This window comes from Zalophus californianus, chromosome 17 (assembly GCF_009762305.2).
Source record: "Zalophus californianus isolate mZalCal1 chromosome 17, mZalCal1.pri.v2, whole genome shotgun sequence".
Lineage (NCBI taxonomy): Eukaryota > Metazoa > Chordata > Mammalia > Carnivora > Otariidae > Zalophus > Zalophus californianus.
The window spans coordinates 563,692-585,349 of NC_045611.1; the positions used below are offsets into that span (position 1 = coordinate 563,692).

Here is a 21,658-nt window from a genome sequence, read left to right on the forward strand (position 1 = left end):
TGAGTTTGATCCTAATTTTGAGGCATAGGATTCAACCTTTTAGAACCTAGTTTCTTACCAGAAAAATGGAGGTGGTCCTGTTACGGGAGGGTTGTCATGAGGGTTAGTGAGGTCCTGGGAGAACACGGCACAGGTTAGCAGTCGCGCTACCCTCCTGTGCCAGAACCCTTCCAGACACAGGGATGCATCAGGGCCCATACAGACAGTACGTACGTGCCGCTCTCCTGTCGGGTCACGTGCACTCAGGCCAGCTTGCTTTTCTTCCTCTTCTTCACCTTTGCTACTGGAGAATTGTGTAAACAGTTCCTAATGTGGAAGCAGCCTCGGAGTGGGAGTTCCTGACATTAGAGATTGTGTTGAAGTTAACTCGAGGGACGGAGCTGGATGTGAACTCCGCTGTCCAGGAAGGCTTTGCCGAGAGCCTTGGATGGGGCTTTGGAGGACCGGCTGGCATGCGGCTTCTCGCCCCTCTTCCTCTTCCTCACCTGCTCCAAGCAGGTGCTGGGGCTCCGTTTGTGACTGGAGAGAAAGTAGAGGTGGAGGGGTAACACAGACTAACATTATGACTTCCAGATAGAAGTTGGAAAAGATACCACATAAAGAGTAAACTCCCCTTTGTTTCTCTTAGGAAAGCAGTTTAATTCGTCCTAGTGATGTTCCTTTCATTTCGGAGGCTGGGCAAAATACTGCTTCAGGATGGGGGACACCCCCCACAGGGCTGGCTGGGGTAGGGCCGCAGTGCCGAGCACCTGTTAGTAAGTCATTCGTTACTCACAACAGGACACACCCAGCTGAACACTGGAACGTCCGAGCTGAGAATTGCCTGCTTCTGCTTCAGTTCGGGTCTGGTTCTGCCACGCACAAGTCCTTCCTCACCGCCCTGCCCCGCCTCTTTACATGGTTTCTTTGCATTTTAGAGGTTAAACTGTACAAAGTATTGCTATGGGTTCATATTCTCAATGAAAGGAGTCCATTTAGGGAAAACGGTGTATTGTTTTTTTAGATTTTATTTTTAAGTAATCTCTTTACCTAACGTGGTGCTCCAACTCAGAACCCCCTAGATCAAGAGTGGCACGCTCCACTGTTTGATCCAGCCAGGCGCCTCAAAAAGGGTGTATTCTTTTTTTTTTTTTTTAAGATTTTATTTATTAGAGAGAGAGAGAGAGAGAGCACATGAGAGAGGGGAGGGTCAGAGGGAGAAGCAGACTCCCCACTGAGCAGGGAGCCCGATGGGGACTCCATTCCGGGACTTTAGGGTCATGACCTGAGCTAAAGGCAGTCGCTTAACCAACTGAGCCACCCAGGCTGGCCCCGAAAGGGGTGTATTCTTAAAGAAAACAGTGTTATGTTGCACACTGAGGAATCTTAAACTTTTAGAACTAAATTGGTTTAGGGATTCTCAAATCTTAATATTTGTCAGAGAGAGAGAGAGAGAGAGGGAGAGAGCACAAGCAGGGGGAGCAGCAGAGGGAGAGGGAGAAGCAGGCTCCCCGTGGAGCAGGGAGCCTGATGCGGGGCTCGATCCCAGGACTCTGAGATCGTGACCTGAGCCGAAGGTAGACACCCAACCAACTGAGCCACCCAGGTGTTGCAAAAAAAAAAATCACCCATTTAGGAAGAAAAACCTGGAAAACTGGTAGTTCTGTGAGTTTCAGTAGATGGGATGTTTACAGGAAAGCATTTGTAATTCCGTCAGAATCTGGCGATGTCTTTGGGGAGTGCTGCCATCTTAATATTAAGGCCTACAGTCATGAACATGGGATTTTTTCCACTAATGCAGGTCTTCTTGAGTTTTTTTCAGCAGTGTGTTGTAGTTTTCAACGTGCAAGTCTTCCACCTCTTTGGTTACATGTATCCCTAAATAACTTAATTCTTTTTGATGCTGTTGTACACGGCATTGCTTTCTTAATTTCCTTTTCAGATTTTTCATTGCTAGTTCACAGAAATACAACTGATTTTTGTATATTGATCTTATATCCTGCAGCCTTGCTGTGCAGTGCTCATTTATTTGCTCTAATAGTATTTTGTATATTTTTTGGGCTTTATATTCCTTTTTCAAGGTGAGTTTTGTAGCTGGACAGCCCCGTTTCGTTCAGGCTTTTGCTGTGTCGGGTGGCGGGGGGCTTTGGGTTTCTTGTCTGTCCCTGATGTGCTTGGTTTGTTGCTTGTGTTAAGCTCTGTCACTGCCAGTCTTGCTGTCTTATGTGGGTTCCAGGGGTGGGACTAGAGAGCACTTGCCTGGAATGAGGGGAGCTCTATCTAATTCTGAGGTCCTGTTTCACAGAAGGCAGGCTGGTACCCAGTATCCTGTAGTCTGTCCTCAGGTTGTTCATTTTGTAGGAATAGAGCAGATAAGTGTTGTGAGAGATCCGATTGTTGGAGCTTCACACCAATGCAGTGAAACAGTCACGCCCTGATTTCTGTTATCTTTGTATTTCCAGTGCCCATGACCCCATCATAAAATGGTGAGGTCAGCAGTGAACTCCAGAAGACCGGGCAGATAACAGCCTATTCATGTTTCTTTTGAGTTTTGCCCTTAGGGTATGATGCTGATTTGGAATTCTATGAGTTTGCTAAGAGCTAGAGACACTGGTACTGCTTCCTGACTTAGGCCCTCAGAAGAGTTGTCTTACGTCCTTTGTTAATCATGATTTCAGTGTGTGCGCGCGTGTGCGTGCATTCATCATCTTGAAGGGTGGGGAGGGAGTCAGGCAGGGTGCTGGGGAGCCTGTGCACTTGATCTCGAAAGTCAGTGCTAGGGGCACGTGGGTGGCTCAGTTGGTTAAAGTGTCTGCCTTCGGCTCAGGTCACGATCTCAGGGTCCTGGGATCCAGCCCCGTGTCAGGCTCCCTGCTCTGCCGGAGTCTGCTTCTCCCTCCCTCTCCCCTTTCTTTCTCCCCGCTCGTTCTCTCTCTCTCTCTCAAGTAAATAAAACCTTAAAAAAAGAAAGAAGGAAAGCGCTGGGTGATGGTTGGTGGAGTCTGGATTACTCCTCCCGGGAAGAGACAGCAGGTTTGGCCCAGCCCTGTCCACTTCCTGTGGTTCTGAGGGGCCTGTTCTCACAGTGTGCTCCTAGTCGCTTTCTCGAGTTTGATTTCACACCTTTGTCCTCCTGATTTTCGAGAATTTCCCAGTTTCTGTTCTACAGAGTTTCCTTTTTCTGATTTTTTTATGGCTATGCATCTGTTTATTTAAAAAACTCATTTTCTGTCATTTCCTTGGATTTGGCAGTGTGAGCGTGACACTGTTCTCCCTGGACCTGGGTGAGCTGAGATGTGCTGTTTGTTACTGCTTGCACAGTTGTCCAGAGGGGAGGGTGCGTGTGTCAAACCACCTGTTTTGTTCTCATTCTGCGTTGATTCACTTTGCACTTTCTTCTGGTAAGGGGTGTAAAGAGAATTGTCTTGGAACATTGAGTTTTCTGTTTCTTGCTTGTTTTGTTCTGCAGTGGAAAGGAAGCATCTGACCTGAAGACAGAAGCTGAATGATGGGCATTCCTTTTCCTTGTAGCGTCTTGGCCAACCTTACCTTGTATCTGCCGTCTGCTCGGTGCCTTCATTCCCTTGAGTTGGCTCTCACTACAAATCCAACAAAGAGAGCAGTAACAAATAGCACCCATCCTAAAACAGAAAAGCCCCATAGTCCCCCTGCCTGTTCCCTGGCAGGCTATCAAGGCCAGGCTGATAGCCCCGACCTGAGATGGCAGGTGGTGCCTGGCCCCACAGCAGAGTGAGGCGTGGGACTTGTGCGGCTCTGGGCACCATCAGGGGAGGGGTGTTGGTAGCTTGTGTGTAGGTAGAATTCAGTTTGTTCTGTTTGCCATGAAGGAGAACTTTAAAATAGGTGAGGCCAGATCTGAGGGTTCAGTGTCCTACTTAAGTTCTCCAAGGTTACATTTTAAGGTTTTTTTGTTTTTTTTTTGTAAAGACTTTATTTATGTATTTGAGAGAGAGAGAGAGAGAGAGTGCGAGCACGGGTGGGGGGGGGCAGAGGGACGAGCAGACTTCCTGCTGAGCAGGGAGCCCAATGCGGGGCTCCATCCCAGGACCCCAAGATCATGACCTGAGCTGAAGTCATAGGCTTAACTGACTGAGCCACCACGGCGCTCCCATTTTAAGATTTTTCAACCTGTAAGGAGAACTCCATGTGCCTTCTAGTTCATGTGTCCTGCTTCAAGGACAGTGCCTGGCTCTGGAGCCGGCCAGCCTGGGTTAGAGTGCCGGCCCCACCACTTCATGTGGGGCCCCTAGCAGGGCCTCAGACCTCTCTTCTATAGAATGGGGATAATAGGGACCCCCTCCCTTAGGGAGTTGTAGTGAGAATTAAATGAGTTAATATTAGGTCAGACCATATGAAATTGCCAATATTAGACTCTTTAAAAAAAATTGAGATCATCGTAGATTCACATGCTGTAAGAAATAATATAGAGAGTTCCCTTGTACACTTTGCCCCATTTCTTCACTGGTAACATTTTAAAAACTGGAGTCTAAGATCACAGCCAGGATCTCGACAGAGACAGCCCCCAGGCCTGAGACGCCCCAGTTTCCCTTGTGCAGTGTTCTTGCGTGTCTGGGTGCCTGATGGACATCACCACAAGGGCCCCTCCTGCTCTCCCTTCGTAGCCACACCTGTCCCTTCTGCCTTGTCTTCTCACCGTTGTCCCCAAGCCTGCCAACGACTGATCTGTCCCTCCCTTGTACAGTTTTGTCACAGGAGAATGTCCCGTAAATGGAGCCGTGTGAATGTAACCCGTGGGGCGTGTCTCTCTGCTCCACGTGGTTCCCAACAGTCCGTCCAGACTGTCAGTAGCTCTTTCCTTCTCATTGCTGCATGCCTTTCTGTGGTGTGCGCGGGCTACGCGTTAGCCCTTCACCCGGTGAAGGACATCTGGGCTGATTCCGGATTTTGGCAGTTAGGAATGAATAAAACTGTGAACACTTGGTGGAGACGTTGTTGTGCTGTGTTTGACCTCCAGAGATGGCGGTCCCAAGCAGCTCAGTCTGGTCCCTGGAGGGCATTCGCATGCTGCACTATGAGTGCTGCGGGATATGGCCTGTCTGCCCAGACACACGCCCTTGCCATCTCTGCAAATGCGTTTGAACCTGCCTGAAAAGCGTCTACGTACCTGGAAGGCCGTCGCGCCACGCGGGCCCCGTGGACCCGCCCATGCTCCTCTGCTCATGACCCTTCGCGGGAGGAGCACGGCTGCTGATCTCCACAAAGCGGGAAAGGAAGAGACGCAAACCCACCCAGGCCTGCAGCTCTTTGGGGGTGCCCAGCGCCCGGGACTCTGGTGTATGTGGAGTGCTTGCTCGGCCCTGGCCTGAAGGTGGCCTCTCCCGTTCAGCCTGGTTTCTCCTCCTGAGAACTGCAGATCTGCACACAGTGGCTGACGCTGTTTAATCCTGCAGGCTAAGGCCTGTGCAGTAAGACCAGGCTTTTGCTAGTTTGGATTCCTGGGCATTTAGAACATTTGGAAAGGCAGTAAAGAGAGGGGAATAAAGGAGCCTTGGGCAGTGTGCAGTACTTTAAATCCAGAGTGGAAGTAATTTGAAGGGAGGCTGTATGGGCCAACTGAAGATACCATGATTATTTGGTATTGGTTCGATTTTATCAACATAGGTTTAAAAAAAATCCATCATCTTATGCTGCTCAGAAACTATGGTTAGCAACTATAGGTCTTTGATTAATAAAAATTGAAGCAAATTAAATACAGTTGTAAAAGTAAAATCTTCCAAAACTTGGGGTTACCTTGGAAGAGAGAAGGACGACTGTGGTGAAAACATTAGTAATTTTGGACTCTTTTTCCCCAAAATAATAAAGTCTGTCCAGGGTCCTTACAAGTTAGGACTCTGCGCTGGGACGGCGTGATACAGTCACTCGTTCTTCATAGAGATCCTGTCTCTAGTCCTGCAGCAGAGAAAGGAAGGCCGGCCAGTGTGAGGCAGAAGCAAGAGGAGGTTGGCTTAACGGGAGTATCACAGTATTTCTTGGTAGGTTTTTGTTTTTGGCTCTAAAAATACTATACATTTACATTTAAATTTATTTATTTACATTTAAATTCCAGTTAACATACAGTGTACTATTAGTTTCAGGTGTAGAATCCAGTGATTTATTACTCCGTCCATCACCCGGTGCTCCTCACGGCCAGGTGCTCTCCTTCGTCCCCATTGCGTTTCCCCACCCCCGGCCCCTCTGGCGACCACCGGTGCGTTCTTTATAGTTCAGAGTCTGAGTCTTGGTTTGTCTCCCTTTCTGTTTCCCCCCCTGCGCCCCCACAATTGTTTGTTCTGTTTCTTAAATTCCACATATGAGTGAAATTGCATGGTGTTTGTCTTTGACATATTTCACTTAGCGTAATACCCTCAAGTTCCATCCATGTCATTGCAAATGGCAAGATTTTTTTTTTTTGAAGATTTTATTTGAGAGAGAGACAGCAAGAGATTCCATGAGCCGGGGGAAGGGTCAGAGGGAGACCCCACGGAGCAGGGAGCCTGATGCAGGACTCGATCCCAGGACCCTGGGATCATGACCTGAGCCAAGGCAGACGCTTAACTGGACTGAGCCCCCCAGGCGCCCTGTGAGATTTCATTCTTTTTTTGGTAGCTTTTTAAAAAGCTTTTTCTGTACCCCTGATGTAGTACCCAGCTCATTATAGTCATTAGTGAGATATGAGAGACTAGAAAGATAAATTTAAAATCTTGCACTGCTCCACTATTCAGAGATAACCACCATTAATGTTATAAGTATTTCCTAATTTTTCTCAAGAATCTGTCATTTTTCTCACACAGATTGTACGACTCAACTTCATCAGCACTTGTGGTTATTGTCTTGTCCATATTGCCAGTCCCATAGGTGGGAACGTCTTCCCATTGCTTTAGATGGATTCTTGGTGAGGCCGCCTGTGCGGGTGGCCTTGCCCTCAGACTTGGGTGGGCAGCTGCCTCATCTGTTGAATGCTTCCTCTGCCTTTCCTGGTCACTCTTCAGCTGTGTTGGACACTGGCTTTTCATGTCTCCATGGTCTTCGTCTGTACTCTGTTTTCACCCGTCTCTTTATTTCTGGGCTGGGAACGTGCTCTTTGAACTGCTGTAGCCATAAACCTACAGTAAAAGGTGTGGTCTGGTGTGTTTCTGTCTGAAAATGTAGCTTGATGATTGCATTGGTGGTGGTAGTTGCCACGTGAACGTGTATGCCACATGAAGCTTTTTCATATCTTAGAACATTTCTTCAATGTGTATACCCCAGAAATGAGGTTACTCTGTTAAAAGGCTTAAATATTTTGGGGGCTCTTAATTTGTATTGTCTTCCAGAAATAACTGGGTTAATTACTAAAGTATTTTCCCTTAGAATGAAAAGACCTTTAGACCAGGATTTGGGAGACCTGGGCTCTCCTTCCAACTTGCCTTTAATTCCTTGCATGACTGTAGACAACTAAACCTGATTTGGTTTCCTTATTTGTCAAATAGCAGTTGGATTTATAGCACTGGTTCTCTGCCTAGATGATTTTGCCCTTCAGGGGACTGAGGACAGCGTCTGGAGGCGTTCTGGTTGTGCCAGCCTGGGGGAGGGTGCTGCTGGCATCTGGTGGGCCCAGCGTCCGGGCTGCCGCGCAGTGTCCTCCTCCGGTGCCCAGGACACAGAGGATGATGTAGCCCTCAGTGTCAGTGCTGCTGAGCTTGAGAAACCTTGGATTAAGAAAACCTCAAGTTTTCTTCAGAGTTGTAATGGTAGATATTATTATTTGCTGTATTCCTAGTGTAGACATTCATCGTGCATTCTGTATTGTTCTGTTATTGTCTTCATAAGAAAGTTGAAAAGCGGGGCACCTGGGTGGCTCAGTCGTTAAGCGTCTGCCTTCGGCTCAGGTCATGGTCCCAGGGTCCTGGGATCTAGCCCCGCATCGGGTTCCCTGCTCCACAGGAAACCTGCTTCTCCCTCTGCCACTCCCCCTGCTTGTGTTCCCTCTCTCGCTGTGTCTCTCTCTGTCAAATAAATAAATAAAATCTTAAAAAAAAAAAAAAAGAAAATTGAAAAGCTTAATCACATACTTGTTGCTTTTCAGTAAAACCAAATATTGTTTATTGGAAGCTGCTTTTCCATGTTGTGTTTAATAGTCCTTGGGTCCTAGCTTTGGAAAATCCTGTACAGGAATATGGGGAGAGAAGAACCTTGCTCCATGTTTGCAAACACCCACCCACCTGTAAGCACAGGTCAGGAGAGAGGGTCGGCAGCCTGAGTGTGGACTGGGGGGATCCTGCTTCCTACGGATACCGTGTTTGAGAGCCTTTCTCCCTGCCTCCTGTCCACGGGTGTGACTGCCTTACACACTCCATACTTGTGATGTGTTTGGAGATGGAAGAGAGTCTGATGTTCTAATGGGGTTGTGGGAAAAGGGTCGTGAACAGATGGTGTTTTTTTCTTGTTGTTGTTCCTGGCTTGTTTCACTCTTGAAGATCTCAGAGCTCTCCTAGGAGGTAATACTGTGTTAGTCCATTTTCTTCATGACACTGTGCTGTAGTCTCCCCTTTTCTTACTGGCAAGGCCACAGTGTTCACTTGATTTATTTCCTAAGGTGGGAGGCTCCAGGAGGAGGCTGAGCACGGGGGTTGCGGGGGCCGTGTGTGGTGCGCCGGGAAGCCAAGAGAGGCGGGTCACTGGGGAGAGTTTACATTTTCTTCTTAGTGTGACAGGACATCCGTAGAGGATGCAAAATGTGTAACTTTGACAAGAGCTTAAGAATTGTGAGATTTCTGTTGAATTCCGTGTGAGAGGAAGAGTCTGGGAAAGACCCTTCAAGGCCTCAGTCCTGAAGCCTCATCTCCAGGGAGAGCGACGGGCCCACCAACTGTTCTTTCCTTAACCTGGCCTTTCTGGGGGCTGCTTTCCAGGAAAAATTACTGAGAACAGAAATTCCCATTTGGATAGTGCCCTAAAGGAAATCATCGGGTGTGAGCCCCTTTCATGGGCTTTTTCTCCCTTTATAACCCAAATCAGCCAAACACAGATCTCAAAACCGTTTTTGTTGTCTCGAGTTGAGTGAAATGAAGGAAGGTAGTATAGAAGAAATGGTTGGTCCAGATGGAGAGACTGAGATTGGACAAAGCACTGGGGTAGAAATATAGGAGCTAATTATGCTCTCTCGTTTCAGAATGTACACAGCACTGCTCTGGGACACGCCTCAGTGGATGTAATAGACGGTCTTCATCAGCATCAACTTTCAGCTATGGAATCGGTAAATATTTTATTGCACTGCTGCCATTCATCACTTTGTTATTTTCACTGCTTTGTGAAAAGGGGTCAGAAGATAATGCTAGACCTCCACGTTGGCTTTTGTGGGCTTGACAGTGCTGTCTGAATGTTGTGGATGCTGTTCCGGGCGTCCCTTGGATGTGGGTGTGTCAGAGCAGTGGTGGTCAGCTGTGGGCGGTGTCCCAGGCTGTTCAACCTCTTTGTCTGATTGACTCTATCATCGAGGAGTCTGGAGACCACCAGGACCTAGTACTGACTACTTTGTTCTGTGCTCTGTGCACACAGAGAAGAGCTTTTCTAGTCTGAGAATTGTCCTCCTCCTCTGGGGGAAGCAGCAGAGGCCTGGCTATGCTCTGGTCTGGTGTGCTGTGTGTCTGGGCAGCTACTCAGGCGATTCCTGGGACTTCGGTTGGTGGGTAAGGAAGAGATCTTTTGCTAGGTTGCCTGATTGTGTGCTTCCTTCTGGGAATTACTGGCAAAATTTTTGAGAGGAGGGCCAGCTGCTTCCTTAAGGACCCTGGTCTCAGGCCTCAGCAAGCACCTGTTGCCCTAGGACAAAGTCCCCTCCTTGGGGGATGTGTCCGCACTGGCTGGCAGTTTATCTCCTCCCGATAAGTACATTGATGACGGTACAAGAGAAAACTCTTGATTCGTTTTAGTTTTTCATACCTCGGCCAGGCATTAGTGTTTCAAAGTAGACAGTCCAGAGATATATTATCCACTCTGTTTTGTTATTCCTAGCAGACATGAAAGCAACCTCTCCTGCTGCTTCCTTGGTTGAGTGTCCTTAATCTGACAGAACCTGTCCTTTATCTCAGCCATCACAGAGTCAGGCCACTTGGAAGTTTCCTGGCGGTCTCTTTGGGAATGGCGATAAGGTTTGACGGAACAGGAATCTTAGATGTCTCTGACAGTCGGCCTCCAGTTGTGTTCTCTTAATCTGCGGGATGGTTAGTGGTTAGAAGGACGTGTTGGTGATGAGGTGGGGTAGTGGGAGGCTTTGTAGCACCCTGGAAGTGCCCTCCAGCATGGTTGTCCAGGATATTTGTATGGATTCAGCTTGGTTGTCTCAGGCAGTGGGGCGGCCGTGGAGAGACTAGGTCCGGGAGAGAAGGATGCGGTGGGGTCAGAGGGGGAGCCAAACCCACTCCCACCAGGAGACTGAGCTCTGCATTTGTTTGGAAACTGTAATATTGGTCTTAGTCTATACTGAGGAAAAAGAAAATGCTGCCTAAAGTAGGTTCTTAGCATTTGGTGATTCAAAATAATGTATTTCCTGCTTAAAAGAAAACAAGTTACTAGTGACTCTTTGCTGGCAGATTCGTGGGTTGGCCCAGTTGGCCTGGTGGATTGAGAGCAATAGGTGCTGCGTTCATCTTTAGAAGGTTTTCTGACATAGGAAGCACTTGCTTTTTTGACCATATCACAAAAATATCCCAAGGTATCTCATGCCATTTATCAGTTTTGTGAACCAGAAATACTCAGGTAATATTGATTATAATAGTCTTTCAAAAAATTGGGGCGCTTGGGTGGCTGAGTCGGTTCCGGTGAACCATCTGCCTTTGGCTCAGGTCATGGTCCCAGGGTCCTGGGATCTAGCCCCGCATCGGGCTCCCTGCTCAGCGGGAAGCCTGCTTCTCCCTCTCCCACTCCCCCTGCTTGTGTTCCCTCTTTCGCTGTGTCTCTCTGTCAAAAATATAAAATTAAAAAAAAAAAAATAAAAAAATAGTGTTTGGATTGAATAAAGATTAAGGTTCTTATTAATGTGAGGTCTCCAGTGGCTCAGGTGTGTTAGCAGGGGGTGGGGCTGCAGCACTGCGGGCAGCTAGCTTGCTGAGGTCTGCCCTCCAGGACGGCTCCTGGAATCTAAAGGCAGAATTTTACATTCATTCATTCATTCATTCATTTATATTTTACTTATTTATTTGAGAGAGAGAGTGAGAGCATGGGTGGGGGGCAGGGGCAGAGGGAGAAGAGGGTTTCCCACTGAGCAGGGAGCCTGACATGGGGCTCGATCCCGGGACCCCGAGATAATGACCTGAGCCGAGAGGCAGATGCTTAACCAACTGAGCCACCCAGGAACCCCACAATGCAGAATTTTAAAAATAGAATAATTTTATAGACTCTCTTAATAGTTTTTCATTGTTAGTCACATCATTATTTTTAATTTTACTTTTTGACTTCTTAAGGTCGAATATGAGCCATTTAGATCAGATTTGAGCCAGAGATGGGCTTAAGTCCCGTATTTAATCCTGTGCACTTGTCTCTAACTGAGCATCACTTAGGGGCCCAGTTTGGATGGATTCTGGGCTGGCCCTGCCCTGAGGTGTTCCAGGCATGGCTGCGATACAGGGTCCACAACAGGCTGTGTGTGCTGGGCTGGCTGACCTAGCTCTTCTGACCTCGGGCCCCACCCCTGTGAAGGGGTAATGGTGACACCCATCCTAAAGATTGCTTCCAAGATTCAGTGGCACTGTTAATGGGGATAAAGCTCCAGGAAAATATAAGCTTTAAAATAATTAGATGAATTTTTAACCTTTCTTTAGCATAAAACTCTAGTTTCAGTGACAGTTGGTGTGATTCTTGTTTTGTCAGCAACTTGCTTGGTAGAGTAGAGGGTCCTGGCCTCTTGAGAGGAGTGCTGAGATGGATGTGGCTCTTGGCAGGTTAGCGTGTGGACATGAGAGTCAGAGCTGTCTCTCAGCCCTGACCCCGGTGGCATGGGCATGTTACACTCATGATTGCTGGGAGACAGGAAGTTTGAATTACGTTTCTTTTTCTTTTCCTCCCTTCCTCCCTTCCTCCCTTCCTCCCTTCCTCCCTTCCTCCCTTCCTCCCTTCCTCCCTTCCTCCCTTCCTTCCTTCCGTTTTATTTATTCAGTTGACAGGGGCGGGGAGAGAGAGAGCAGAGCGAGCACAAGCAGGGGGAGCAGCAGAGGGAGAGGGAGAAGTAGGCTCCCTGCTGAGCAGGGAGCGCGATGGGGGGCTCAATCCCAGGACCCTGGGATCAAGACCTGAGCCGAAAGCAGATGCTTCACCGACTGAGCCACCCAGGTGCGCCCCTGAATTATGTTTCTAAAAACAAAATAGTTTCTGAAAGTAGTATGTTGTAATGATAAAAGTAGTGTTTATATGAGTGGAGGTGTAGATTTTAATGGTTTATTATACTTTTAGTTGAACATCTCTATTTAAAATAGACAAGTGATTAACTTTTGACTTGCTAAAACATTGAACTTGCAAGGCATAGTCTCGGGGTCCCTGGATGTGACGCTGAGTGGGGTGCCCTGCACAGGTGGCGCTTACTCTAGAGAGGGGTGCGTGGCTGGCCCTTGGCCCTGCATCCCCAAGAGCGCAGGGACTGGAGGTCTTGCTAACAACAGAATCAGCTGTTGATGTGCTGGCAATACCAGGGATCCTACCTGAACAGCAAGGTTGGAGGGTGCCCCTCCGGACCCCTGAGTGTTTTGCCGTTTGGTATTCAAACAGAGAGCCATGCGCTCCCGGGCTTGTCTGGTAGGAGCGGCAGTTCTTCCTGGCCCAGCCGCCACCCCATTGGCCATTAGGAGTAGTAGTCTGTGACCACAGCACACGTGGTTGCCTGGTGGATTCCACCTGCTGCTGCCTGACTGTGGGGAGTGCTGGCTCGGATGTGCAGTATGTACGGAGCTTGTGGGTCCTGATGCTAATCCGTTTGCCTTTTTAACACAGAAGTTTTGTTAGGGTTTAAAAATAGATAACAAAGCACACTTGGCTTTGTTATCAAAGAAATACACATAGCTAATTGTGCCATCGTTTACTGCATTTTTGAGTATGATAAGTTTTTATTGTATATATATATATTTTAAAGATTTTATTTATTTATTTGACAGAGGGAGACACAGCGAGAGAGGGAACACAAGCAGGGGGAGTGGGAGAGGGAGAAGCAGGCTCCCCGCGGAGCAGGGAGCCCGATATGGGGCTCAATCCCAGGACCCTGGGATCATGACCTGAGCCAAAGGCAGACGCTTAACCACTAAGCCACCCACACGCCCCAGTTTTTATTGTATATTTAGAGTTCTAGGGAATATCCTTTAATATCCTTAATATCCCTTAAACTACACAAAAAGTGTGGAATATTAGATCTCATTAAAATGAGATTTCATTAAGTGCATATCTTTTGATTAATACAAAAACTGACTGTGTTCATACAGTTTTCCCCAGAAGCCTTTGCTCCGCCCCCCCCAACAGTGCTTGCTGCTGGGTAGAACTTTGGTCCTCTTAGTCCAAGGTACTTGGAATGCTGGGACAATTAATGTACCCGGGGCAGGGGGAGGGCTTGGAAGGTAGGCAGGTCAGAGCAGAAGGGGGAGGTCTGAGCCCACACCCACATCTGCACCCCAGTCAGGACTTCTGGCCATCGGGGCCATTTCCCCCTGATGTTTCTCGCTGGAATGGGCTTCTGGGCTCTTAGACCCCAAGCCCACTGGGAAGGCAACATGTAGAGATACTTGCTTGGGCCCTGGCAAGGGTTTGTGGGTAGTTTGTGATAACCTCGTTTATTGGTTATCAGTTGCTGTTATTTTCCTTCCATTTTTACCTGTGGGGATTCTCGTGGAACCAGTGTTTGTTTATTTTATTAAGATTTTTTTTTTTTTTTTTTTTTTTTTTTTTAGAGAGCACAAGGAGGGGGAGCGGCAGACAGGAAGAGGGAGAAGCAGGCTCCTGGCAGAGCAGGGAGCCTGATGCGGGGCTCGATCCCAGGACCTGGGATCATGACCTCAGCTGAAGGCGGACACTTAACTGAGCCACCCAGGTGCACCCCAGTGTTTATTTTTTAATACCATCAAATTTTAAAGCTGACTAAAGGGATTTCCTCTTTGTTTTGTATTTGAGGGTGAAGAGGTGTGCCAGGATCAGCCTTAGAGTAGGTACTCCCTAAGTTCTGTTAAAAGTGAGCTGAACTGGGGCGCCTGGGTGGCTCAGTCGTTAAGCGTCTGCCTTTGGCTCAGGTCATGAACCCAGGGTCCTGGGATCGAGCCCCTCATTGGGCTCCCTGCTCGGTGGGAAGCCTGCTTCTCCCTCTCCCACTCCCCCTGCTTGTGTTCCCTCTCTCGCTGTCTCTCTCTGTCAAATAAATAAATAAAATCTTAAAAAAAAAAAAAGTGAGCTGGACTTTTATTCTGGGACAACACCTGTCTTCCCTTCCTACTATGCCTTGCGGAATATAAGGGGGTCCTGTAACATGGGTGAGGGCTCTGTGCAGCTTAGAGAGGTCTCCTACAGGAAGTTCATTGTGCAGCTTACTTGGATCCTGGTGAGAGGAAGAAGGCAGGAGGGGCCATGTCTGTCTGGGGAGGTGCCAGCTTGCTGGGCCTGATGAGAATGTAGTCTGTTCTCCACTCTAGAATAGGTATGATTGTCACTTGCGTTGACTATGGGGAGAAGGAATTTGGGATACCCTTTGTGTCAAATGAAGGTTAGTGGTGGGGTTTGAAGTGTGAGCTATTCTGAGTTGGAGATTGCAGTGTTTGGTTCAGCTTAGTCAGTGTGCTCCCTCTTTGTTGCCACTGAGGTCTCCCCAGTAGTGTGAGGGATCCAGAGATGGAACAAAGTGCTGGCCAGGGTAGCAAGTCTGGACCGAAAGCAGAGTAGAACAGTGGTCCTGCCCCTTGGCCCGTGATTGGACCGGTAGGTGCCTGCCACTGGGGCGGGGGGGGGGGTGGGTAGGGTGTAGGCTGCGTGGCCCTGGATTTGTGCACATCTGCGGCCACAGTGCCAGCATGTAGTGCCCCCTCCGCGGCATCTCAGTTTAAGGAAACTGAGTATGGAGAGCTGGACATGTTGACTCTGGCAGTGGGCACTGCCAGGGCTTTGCTCTCGTGTGACCCAGTGTGTCAGGCTCTGCTTGCAAACACAGGTATACCTGCACACACGTGCATTTTCTTTGTTGACGCCGACCCCTCCGTGTTCTCTTTCGTAGCTCTGTGCCGCCCCTCCCCCCTTCTGTTTAAGCTCGGAAGTGCCCCGCCTTGGGCCTGGGTTAAAGCGCCTGCCAGTTCAGAGGGCATTCTGCTTGGGCAGGAATAGGAGAAGGGGTAAAGAAGGAAGGGAATTGAGAAAAGCGTTCTTTGGAAGGGAAATAACACTTTTCTTTTGAAGCTTTTGACTTTGTCAGGCGCCTGCCTGGGTGGCTCAGTCATTAAGCGTCTGCGTTGGGCTCAGGTCATGACTGGGATCGAGTCCCCGCATCGGGCTCCCTGCTCAGCGGGAAGCTTCTTCTCCCTCTCCCACTCCCCCTGCTTGTGGTCCCTCTCTCGCTGTGCCTCTCTCTGTCACATACATACATACATACATACATACATACATAATCTTAAAAAAAAAAGCTTTTGACTTTGTTGACCTTTTTGCAAAAAACAAACCGTGGGGTCCTTGTCCACCTCTGAGGGTGTTAGTGCACGGAGGGCAGAAGGCAGAACCAGGGCAGCTGACGGAGGCAGTGCTTTCCTTCCTGCGGCTCCAGGCCTCTGGGCGTGTGCTCGACTGATGGCAGCCCCAGCTGGGCAGGCCCCCTGCACCTGCTCCCTGTGCCTGGGTCGAGTCACTTCTGCTGCTGCCTTCCCTGAGTCTGCTCCTCTGTCCGTGCTCTTGCCTCTTTACAGTTTATTCTTGTTCATTTTTTGTTAGTGGGAACCAGAGTTCTGAACATTGCATCCTAATGGCTGACGAGATGCTGCCTTGGAGACAAGTGAGCCCACCAGAATGTCACGTGGTGCTCAGGTGACCCATCTGGTTCCACGGTACGCCTATTTTATGTTAAACTCAGCCCTCTAGCAGGATAGCAGAAGATGTTATGAAGTTAGATGGAAGTTGGCAATCAAGCTGAAAGATGCCCATTTAGTTGTGCCCAGATTTGATTAAAGAAACCTTACAAAGCTCTAGGGTATTTTGGCCTGCTAATACCATATTTTAAACCTTAGTGTTATAATTAAAACTTCCATTAACATAAAAACCAATTTTCATTCTTTTGAAATGTTTACTGTCTAGCTCACCTCCTTCCACACTGTCCTGCCCCCATGTTTCTTTGTGCCTTTGCGTTTTCGTGGGCATAGTGACTTACAGGGGATCCACGGGCATGCTGGCCGCAGCTCCTGGAGAAAGAATGGAGACACAGTGTGGCCCTGCCCAGGGTTTATAGGTGGGTCTGTCCTAGAGTGTTTGTGATTGGGTACTGCAGCCTAAGCAGCTGGCCTCAGGCTGGGATTGCAGAGCCAGTCTTTGGGCTGGAGACCCATAGAGACAGCCGGGTCGGGGGGCCAGGCAGAGGAAGGTTTGCCCTTGAGCCTGGAGTGGGGTAGCCAGAGAATCTTTTGAGTGTTTTTTATAGGAAAAGCTATGATCAGGTGCATAGGCTCACGTAACCTCCTTAAACTAAAACCTCACTTAAGAAAAACAACAACAACAGAAAACAAACAACTATGTTTGGGGCTGGCTCTCTGGCATTCTTCACTTGGGACTGCTGTTCTGGGTTTCTGCTCAGAGTCTTTCCTTGGAACTACCTCACCAGAGGCCGGTTGGGGCTTCTGTGTCCCCTACGCGTAGGAAAAACCACACTGAAGAATGCCTGCTGATTTGCATCTTCTGGGAACTCTTGAGGCCTATGAGGGGCACATACCTTCATGTTACGTTGTCTTCCCCCCCTACAAAACCCAAGAAAATAGGTAGCATTTTCCACATTTCTAGTCTTATGATTCTAGGTCCCCTTTGAGGAGGGCCTCAGGTAATAGAGTTTTCAAGGCTCCCTAGCTGATCGGTGGCAGTGTGAGTATTGGAGTCTCAGGGTCCTCACATAAGTACGAGAGATAGTCATGTTAGCACTTGACTTCAGGGAGGATGGAAGGAGGCTGGTGGGAAGGGGCAGGGTGGTGGGAAGCCCAGCGAGGGGAGGAGGCTGTGCGGGTTTGCTGTAGCGGCTGGCATTCCCTGGGGCCCTCTCTTAGATTTATCCTACGATCGTGCCCCAGGCACATCTGCTCCTCTTTAACAGAGGAGTGAGGTCTTCCCCCAGCACCTGTTGCCCCCAAGGCTTTGCTCCTGGGCAGATGTGATGTGCTTAAAATGGGCCAGGGCTAGAGAGAGGCTCGGGGAAAGAATCAGCAAAACCTCTGTCCAGGGTGAGGCCCATCTCTAAAGGCCTTCTGCTTGTCATCCTTCTCCTTCTCTGTTGTCCGGGGAACTCGCTGCTGGACCTGGCCTTCTCTGCCTAGTCAGGCCCCTTACCAGTATGGTTGGCACTTCGCACACTTTCCCCCTTGCCTCTGTTTTTGTGGCGGTCTGGCTGGCTGTTGGCAGTGGCTTGTTTCATTGACATAACGCAGTGGTGTCCTGAGGGCCGTAGCCTCGTCCCGGGAGCCTGCTGCTGTGGGGGACGTCCGTGCAGGCCTGTGCCGCTTGATGCCAGATTGAGGGTTCCTGGCTGGTAACTCAGGCACACGTGGTTTGCTGGCTCTCTGTGTGCACCCGGTGCTTTTGAAACAGAACCGTGGCCTCACAGGCGTGCCAGCTGTGGCCGTGGCTCCTTGCTGCGGGTGTCCGGGGTGGACTTCAGGGGGAGCAGCACCACCATGTTGTGTCTGTAGCTGTGGAAGGACACCTGTGATTTCCCCACACACTAGGAGTGAGGTCCTGCTCCTGACCTAGTGGTTGATCCGTCTGGCCTTTTTTTTTTTAAAGTTAAACAGAAGCTGGAGTTTTATCGTATGAACACAGGAGTTAATTTCTTTGCTCTGCCTGTGCTGTCGGTGGTCCTGGCACTGATGAGGTGGGGTTGGGGCAGGGAGCGGCACGTTGCAGTGGCCGGTCCTGCTGGGCTTACTGAGCTTTGGCCCTGCCCATCCTCCCCATCTACTCTGCGCTCCCTTCCCTTCGGTGTTTCTGGGCTGCCGTCGTGGTCGCCTGGCCTGTCTGTCACCCTCATGTCACGTGCCCTCTCCTCCTCGTGCTCTCCACTGCTGTCTGTGCTGCTGCTCTTGGGAGCGTCTTCCTCTGGGCAGTGGCACACTTGAGCAGGGCACAGCCTGGGGAGGGGGGCACGGCTTTGTTCGATGTCGTTGGTTGTGCTTGGTGAGCTCAGGGGCGACACTCGGGCCTCTCTTCTTGAGGGGCGTCTTTCTCCTGATCGTTTGATGTGGGCATGTGCTGCCTCTGGCCAGCTCCATGTCTGCTCCCCTGCCCTGAGCGCTCCTCGTCCTGTCTCCCGAGGCCCTGGGCGCCAGGCGTGCGTCTGTCTCTCTCACCACAGCTGTCCTTTTTCCATGGCTCATGTTGGTGTCTTCACCCCTCACGCCCTTCTTTTTCTCCTCCAGGACTGCTCGTAAGTTCTTCGGGTGGTTTGGATGGTTTGTAACTGGGTTCCTTCTCCCCACCTTGGGGAGAGCTGGGGACGTGGTCCCTGCCTTTGTGTGAGGCCTGGGGACAGGTCTGTGCTCTGGCCACAGTGTGGGTGTAAAATGTGTTTGCCTGGAGGCCATCCTGCATGTGCTCTCGTCCAGAGTGACTGGGTCTTGAAGGGCCTCCAACTCACAGCACTAACCCCTTGCTGTGTGTTTATAATTAAGAAACAGAAGACAAAGTGCATACCTGGATTTAGGACCTCGGTGATTTTCTGGTTGAAGGTTTGCTGGAGGCCAGTTGAGATTCACTGTAATGCATCTAGTATGTAGGGGAGAGCTGGAGGGACATGGGGGGACTCTGAGTCCTGAGGGCCTGGGGTGTCCGGGAGGGTTCTCAGGACACTTTGGAATTCCAGTATCATGTTTCCTGATAAGGAACCAAAAGGACACACCTTGCCTTGAACGTAATCACATCTGTCCTCAGGAAGCATGCTGGGCAAGTCACTGCTTGAGGTAGGCTCTGTCAGTAGCTGTTTTGCAAATGTGCACTATAGAGTATTTTTTTCTCCTCGTTATTACCCAAGTAGGGCATCTGTTATAAGCTAGTGAAAATTACTTGAGGGCACAGATTCTGGGGGAAAAGCTGCCCTGAGATTCACTTAGAAATAATCTTGGGGGACTGGGTGCCTGGCTGCCTCAGTTGGTAGAACACGCAACTCATGATCTTGGGGTTGTGAGTTGGAGCCCCTTGTCAGGTGTAGAGATTACTTAAAATCTTTTTTTTTTTTAATAATTTATTACAGTGAATAGTGTGATTCTTTATTTATTTTATTAAGATTTTATTTACTTATCATGAAAGACAGAGAGAGAAAGAGGCAGAGGGAGAAGCAGGCTCCCAAGGAACAGGGAGCCCGACGCAGGACTCGATCCCAGGACCCTGGGATCATGACCTGAGCTGAAAGCAGACTCTTAACCATCTGAGCCACCCAGGCGCCCTAGTGTGATTCTTTAAAAAAGATTTTATTTGAGACTGTGCACATGCAGGTGCTAGCGGGGGGGAGGGGCAGAGGGCGAGGGAGAGAGTGTCAAGCAGACTCCACACTGAACGAGGAGCCCAACGTGTGCAACTCAGTCTTACGATCCTGAGATCAGGACCTGAGCCGAAATCAAGAGTTGGACGCATAACTGATGGCACCACCCAGGCGCCCCTTAAAATCTTGAAAGAGAAAGAGATCTTAAAGAAAAGAGAGTACTGTGAGGAAACACTGAAGGAGAGATGTTTTGCTTTGTCTTCCCTCCTGCTTTGCCTAGGTGTCACCTGGCTGTCGGGTGGTGTGCAGGGGAGCCTGCGGTCGTGGCCTTGGGCCTGCTCTTGACCATGACCCAGGTGCCTTGTGGGGAGAAGAAACCATTAGATGCTTCTTTTCAGAAGTCTGATTTCAGTTTTATTTAAAACAACATGTCGCGTTTCTGGTGGTCTGAGCTTAGTCCTCTCCTGCTTGCTGATGAGCTCACGGTGCCCACAATAGAGAAAAGAATGCTGACCAGAGCTCAGCAGTAGATTTACATGGCACGAACAAGTTGAAAACCGGATCTCTCTTGAGACCCGTGGCGCCGTGGGCTCTCTGAGCAGCCCTGTGGGGTTGGGGGAGGGGAGCACAGCCTCAGCCTCTGTGCTCCTGGAGCAGGTGATGCTCAGAGCATCTCCCGCTCGGGGTTCAGGACAGCGACCACAGCTGTGTCCTCTCCTGAGCAGAGCTGCATCTGCCTCAGGACTGAGTGTGGCCTCCTCTTTGCCTCAGACCCCTTAATGCCGTGTGCTTAAGGGGTCCTAGTGGGGCGGGGTGAGGTGCTGTGGCTCTTTGTCCTCCACAGGAATTATAGCAGGTCCCTGCACTTGGGGTTGTGCAGGGCGGGCAGCGTCGTCCTGCCTTGGGCCCCCTTCCTGTAGTCCATCTTCTGCGGGCCTACAGGTATCTCAGGTGTGGGTGTTCGTAGAGGCATTTGCCTCCAAGTTGGCTGGAGCGCCACCTGCCCACAGGAGTGTGCTGACCGCTGCCTTGCCAGAGGGCTCCTTTTCTCAGGTGAGCCTGTTCCCCGCGGGTCCCGCTAGCCCTCAGTGAGGCCAGGCTGGCCGCTTGCCCAGCTGACTCCCAGAGCTGCTCCTCGCTTTGGATCCTGTGGGGGGGGTGGTGAGTCTGCAGCACAGTGCCATCACACAGCTGGGCCCCGCGGCGTGCCCTCCCTGGAGACTGGAGGTGTCTGTGTGCGGGCACTTGACAATTGTTTGGGGAAGTAGTGGTGGTGTTTTTTCTTTAAGCTACAAAATTTTATTAGACAATAGCTGGACAACTTTTACAATTTGAAATCATCAAGAAAAGAATGAGATGAATTCATCTTTTAACAAGGACAGAAGATAGTTTGAACAAACCACATCATTTTGATGGGGAAGTACTTTTTAAGCCACCACCAGCTGCTAAATCCTGGGCAAACATTTGTTACATTCAGCCCCAGTGTGGTGTAAAACAGCGGGGTTTTGGCGTTTCCCGAGGTGTCTCCCCCATACAGCACAGACCTTCCAGGAAACGAGGCCGTGGTCGACGTGGTCTTAGACTTGGTAGGGACAGACCGGCTCTGCATTCTTGTGGGGTCAGCCTGAGACCAGAGAGTGATAGGGCCACACGGTGATGCTGGAGAGCGTCTCTGTGGCTGGTCTGAGCTGGCAGGCAGTGGGTGTTTTCACAGTGCTCCTAAAGCAGGAGGGCGTGAGCGGATCAGGCGTGGGGGTGTGGAGTCTTCCTATCAGCAGGGCTTTTTGGGAAGTGTTCCACCTGAAACGTGGAAGAACATTTCACATTGTGTAGCTCATAGTATTGCTGCATGTGCTAATGTAGACGTGCCGCTGAGGTTACTCGCTGCCGTGTCTGCGTGGCCCAGGCAGTGCCCCGGCTGAGACACTCAGCTCGGGGAGGTCCTGGAGATGCTGCTGTGCTTTACACCGCGGGTCAGGAGCATGGGAGGACGTGGCGTCTCTGCTT

At 49.8% G+C, this 21,658-nt stretch overlaps 1 protein-coding gene across 11 annotated transcripts in view; it reads left to right on the forward strand.

Annotated features, from left to right (window-relative positions):
* The window catches only part of ANKRD11 (ankyrin repeat domain 11), a 191,967-nt gene that overhangs the window by 68,904 nt on the left and 101,405 nt on the right, over nt 1-21,658 (forward strand). For 8 of the 11 annotated variants that reach the window (XM_027619878.2, XM_027619875.1, XM_027619871.1 and 5 more), the window contains one exon: nt 9,152-9,235. The exons of 1 other annotated variant lie outside the window; for it this stretch is intronic. The gene's annotated coding sequence lies outside the window, so the exon portion shown is untranslated. Of the gene's footprint in view, nt 1-9,151; nt 9,236-15,915; nt 16,029-21,658 lie in introns of all 11 variants that reach the window. 2 more of the 11 variants (XM_027619873.1, XM_027619872.1) reach the window with 1 other exon arrangement.